Source organism: Populus nigra, chromosome 1, assembly GCF_951802175.1.
Source record: "Populus nigra chromosome 1, ddPopNigr1.1, whole genome shotgun sequence".
NCBI lineage: Eukaryota > Viridiplantae > Streptophyta > Magnoliopsida > Malpighiales > Salicaceae > Populus > Populus nigra.
The window spans coordinates 46,685,323-46,691,322 of NC_084852.1; positions in this window are offsets into that span (position 1 = coordinate 46,685,323).

Below are 6,000 nucleotides of genomic sequence, written 5' to 3' on the forward strand. Positions count from 1 at the left end.
AGTACCAATGCTGAAGCTGAAAGTAGATGTACCATCTGGCTCTGCCTTTGTAAATTGTAATCTTCAGCTCTCTTAACCTAACAATCAATTTCAAGTAACCAATAATACATTCTAATCATGTCATTACTATATCTGTCCAGTTGTTTTATGCTTCAACTTTTTCTTAGCACTGTCATCATGATTTGTTGCAGACAATAAAATGGCACAAAAGAATGTGTAAATGCAGCAGAAAGAATTCATTAGTATAACGGAAGAAAAAGATTAAGAACAAATAATCAATTTTGAATGATTGATTGAAATGCATCCGAACTAAAATATGCAATACTGAAAATCTCGTGAACAATCAGAACACAGAGCCATTAAACTTAAGTTGAAAGAAAAAAATTGAGCACGCTACATTGCAACTTGTTTAACCGATGTATTTGTAAATATTGGAAAGGCATCAGGAACAATGCTGGAGCTGGAAACCTGCTCACTATCTTCTAAAAGGGAAGCGGATGAAGAATCCTCCAGAGATACATAGCTGTCCTCGTCGTAGGTTGAAGACAGTGATCAACTGACCCCTTCAAGATCCAAGACCTCTCCTTCACTAGCATGCTTCTCTCCTTCTTCTTCTTCAAATTCCACCACAAACTTGTGATTCAGGAGCTCACTTCACTTGCCGTCGATCTCCATGCAGGACTCTTTGCGTAGCAATATCTGAGAAAATTCTTACCTTCCTCTGATATGTTGTTAGGAATAGCTGGTGATTCATGTGTGGAACCAATCCTCGTAACTGAATCAGGATCCTTCTTTCGATCAGTCTTTAGAATCCTTTAAGGCTTTGCTGTCAACATCTTAAGCACTGCACAGCCAAGTGCCCCCCGAATATCAGATGATGTTTCTTGGATACCGAATTTGTCACTATTTCAGGTGAAACGTACATTGGATTTCCTCTTAAAGAAGTCTTTTTATATGCTTTCTTTGCACCAATTTTTGCCACATCGTTAGTAGCAGCAACAAAGCTAGAGGCGTCATATATTAAAGAATAATATAAATCATATTCTGAGACCTCATTTAAAAGCTTAAATTATTGAGTTGAGATGATTTTTTAATATGATATCAGAGCTTTGATGACCAAGTGGTCTCGAGTTCGAATCTCACCATCCCTATTTGTTTGATAACAATTAAGCAAAGGTAATGTGAGCCTATTCAAATTTCAAGCTAAAAAAACTTTCACTTAAGGAAGTGTGTTAGAGAATAATATAAATCATATTCTAAAACCTCACCTAAAAACTTAAGCTATTGAGTTGAGATGGTTCTTTGACACCATCAATATATTGTCAAGTTTTATATTACATTGAACAGAACCAAACTCATGAACTTTTGAAGCCCTTCGAGAACGCATCTTGTGTAGAACCTTACTTTAGAGGTTCAGGTAACCCACAGCCTCCGCTTTTGTCAGTAAGATCAGCTCAAGTAGCATCATAAGCAAATTCAACAGCAGATTATAAACCGTCTCCTCTTCTTCACCTAGGGTAACGTCTTCTCCATAACATTGTTTCACACCAGGGCAGCCGTCAAGTTTGCTAAGAATCTCTCCCTCCTTTTCAAGAGAACATGCACCAGACAGCTTTGTGGACTTCACTGCCATGGTAGCTGGTAAAAACGTTGTAATCCTTTGACATTCCCATGTAAACTGACCCATAACTTCTCTTGATTTAGAGCTGTTTAGGATCGGTAATAGTTTAAAATATTTTTTATTTAAAAATATATTAAAATAATTTTTTTAAAAAATTATTTTTGATTTTAGTATATAAAACGATATAAAAATATATAATAAAATTTCATTTTAAATAAAAAAATTTAAAATTTTTAAGAACACACCCTTAGTAATATAGAGCACCGCATTGCCAAATGCATATCGAAACATCCACTGTTTTTTTTCTTTTTTTTTTTAAGTAAAATATTAGGTTTAATATTTTTTGATATTAAACTATTTATAATATTAAATATTATTTGTTTATCTTTAATTTACGACAAGTATTTATAAGACAACAACACATGTATGATTATTAACTAGTTTCAATATCTATCAATAAGTTGTAACTCAATTAATATTCGTATCCCTTTCCCCTTCAAAAAATACCATGTTTGAACCTATTTTATTATTATTATTATTATTATTATTATTATTCTAAAAATGTTGGATAGATTAATTTTCTTATAATTACGTCTTTAATGTCAATTACAAACATTAAGTTGATGTGTTAACGAGTTTGCTTCTCTCTTATGATAACAATGAAAAATCGAGTTTTATAATATTTCTGTAAGTAGATGTTTCTTAAAACTAAAAATAAATAAATCAACTGTTAATCTGGAGCTCAAGCATGGTAATTCATGGCTGCCCGAACATGAACCCACTTGTTAGGCCCATTCCTTGCTGGATCCTTTTCTGGACTTAATAACAGGGCCCATTCACATGTAAATGTATCCAAGGAGTTGCTCCAGGATCCACCAATATGATCCATCCCTGACATTGCTGTCAAATAGGTATAGGATGTCAATCATCCAGCAAGTCTTTCACTATTTCTGCAGATTCAGTAAATTATCGATTTCTGGTGACTCTCCGGTCACCGGAGAAGACAAAGATTAATGACACTATTGCCTCAACAAGCACACCATTTTTATTTTACGAAGTTAGTCCAGGTCCGAGGTCTCCAATCTAGGCGAGCAGGCCTTGCTTCGCAGCATGCTCGAGACGGGCTCTTTTTTTTTTTTGTTTTTTTTATTTCCAATAAGATGATAAAATGACTGATTACGCTTTCTTTTATTTAATCTTCATAAACTACACGTGAAAATTTTTCAATTTATGGATATAATATGCATGATTCTAAAATTATAATAACTAATGAAGTACTAAAAAGATATTAAATATTAAATAAAAAATATTAATGAAAGAAAGACAAAAAAAAAAAAAGAGAGAAGAAAGTAGGTCTCATTTTTTTTAAGAAGGGAAAAAGTTGGCCCATGTTCATGCAACACCGTCTATGCTAGGTTTAAATATTATTCTGTTCTACAAAATTAATGTAATAATGTTTTTTTGTCATCCAATAGTCCTAGATTCAACTTTTTTACTATTGTGGTGTAAAGGGGAGATGCATCAAGTTAAGAGTGAGTCTTCTTCTTTATGGAGATTGATTGAATCCTGTATATATATATATGCAATAAAAACATGTTTTTGTTTATAAATTCATGTTGAACCAGCGTGGTAAATCACAAGTAGAATATTTTACGGTGATCGGTAATGTTTTTGTTTTTGCTTTTAAGTATTTTTTTATTTAAAAAATTTTTAATTGAATTTTTTTTAATATTCTATGATAATATTAAATTGTGGATATTTTTATTTTCTAGTGAAGAACTATTTTTAAAAATACTCTATATAACAATTACAAACATCTTCTCCATCAACAATTTATTAGTGATCAGTTTAGAGTTAGGGTTTGAATTCTACTAGCTATATTTTTTTAGGTTCATATACCTGGTGAAAAATTTATGTGAATATAAATATAAAAGCATAAAAATTTAATCAAAATAAACATAAACTAATCCAATTATCAGTAAAAAATAAAATAAAAAGTTAGGCTAGAGTATTATGGTCTTCACAAAAAAAATAAAAAAAAAGTCATGTGGGCAATGACGGCAATGACCCACGTATGCTATGTCAAAGTATGCTTTGTCAGGCGTTGGGCAATGCTCATCTATGCACAAGTTCATTAGCATCGGTCATTTTGGGTCCAATGTAATGATGGTGTTATGCTTTTACTTTATCAGATCACATCACCCTGGTCTTCTAAGACGGCCACGACTAATTTATAGAAATGTGCTTGTTTTGATGTTTTAAAATATTTTTTTTAAAATTTAATTTTATAATTTTTAATTATATTTTTATATTTATAAATTATTTTAATATGTTGATATTAAAATAAATTTTAAAAAATAAAAAAATATTATTTTAATATATTTTTTAAATAAAAAAATATTTTATAAAATAACAGTTGATGTAAAACCAAACAAGATTCCTTTTGTCTGTATTGATCATTGCGTTTTAACCTACCAAAATCATGGATTTGGAGTAAACTTTGATGTAATTCAACCACGTTTAAAGCATTCAAATCGCACCAGGTGAAAATTAGGCAAAGGTAGGTAAAAAATGTTGCAATAACGCAAGCTACTTTCCACCATCAATGGTGTTCTTAGTTTATACAAGATGAGATGATGTCTCCATTTTCATGGAATGAGATAATCACTCTCAAGGAGTGTGAATTCTGTAGTTAGCTTTACCATTAATTATGGTTAAGTATATATTTAAGAATAATTTCATAGATTAGGTATGCGTTCTTATCGATGCCAACTAAGATGCAGAAATGAGATTAAACCGGCACAGTTTTGAGGAGTTGATTTGATGACCACCCAAATTAAAATCTAGCTCAGGGCACGGTTTGTTTTTGAACTGAGTTGGAATTGAATCAATTTTAAATGATTTCAAGTGAGACTCGGTTGGACTACCTTCAATGATTCTTTCTTTTTTTACTTTTTTCTTTGTCCTAGAACAACTTTATTTCATTTTAAAAAACTAAATTTATATTGTTTTAGGGTTGATGCATGTTGACCCTACTAGCTCATGATGATCCTGGGTTAGGCTTGGATTGGATCATATAGCTATACATGTTGGTTCCAATTTGGTATCTTACCTTTTCAATGTTTGTTTATTTATTTTTATTTTTTAATTTTTAACAATCATGAAATTTCATTCATCATGAGTTTCATATTATAGAAACATCAAATATAGTATACAACTAGATAAGTGATCCGTATTACACTACGAAGAAGATTAAAATTAAATGTTATGTTTTTAAAAGAAATTTTTTAAAAAAGTTAGACTCAGGTTATTAAATTGATTGGATTAAATGAGCTTGTTAATTTAATAATATAATTAAATAAATATTAAATAAAGAAAAGAAATGATAACAATTAACTATAAAAAAACAAACTGTCAATATTATATTTGGGAGAAGAAAAAAAAAAGTCCGTTTGAGACTCAGCATCGCTCTTCTGTGAACATTGCCCCACCATTAGAAAGAGTTCAATGAGAAGGTTTTAAAGTCACCGTAAAAGGCTGCACGACCCAAAAAACAAACCAAATAAAATATCTTAAAGCGAGCATCTCATTCTTTTATTTAATCACTTAATTTAATTTAATTCAAAGACAATTTTTTTTTAAAAAAGCTAAATTTAACAAATAACAACAAATAAAAAGACTCGAGATAACTCGATTATTCTCAAAATTAGTGAAAAATCATATAGAAAGCAAATAAAAAAATAACAGAGCTCAATCTCCAATTAAATAAATGCTAAAGGATGAAATTGAAAAAAATATGAGTTTAAAAAAAGAAAAAAAATAAAGCAAATCCGAGCGAATATTCTAAACTTGGGTTAATCTCCTAAATTTGTAACCCATAAAATCTTAAACTCGGGTTTATTTAAGAAGCTCAATTCCCAACCAATTTAATGTTAAAAGATGAAACCAGAGAAAAATATTAAAGGAGAATGAAATTGAAAAAAATTCTAATTTTATAAATTATTTCAAATAAAAAAATAGTAATTAAAAGAATAAGAACCAAATTTTAAGAAAAAATAAATTGAAGAGTTGTTTTGAAAATTTAAAGAGTTAGACACTGTAATTGATGATGAGAGCAAAAAAAAAAAAAAAAAAAAAAACAGAAAAGGCCGACGTTGATGCCAAATCAGAGGTTTTTGACCATTTATATTGCCACAGAGATAATTCCAATACTACTCTGAAAGCTAGTGTTTGGCCGCCAGGCGATGCTGCATGGGCTGTTTGAAGAGTGTGATAACAATTTACACTTGTGATAATAATTTATGTGCTGATACATGCAATACTTGTGTCATTTTTTTTTAAATAATATTTATATTTATGAAAGATTTTATGATGTTAAA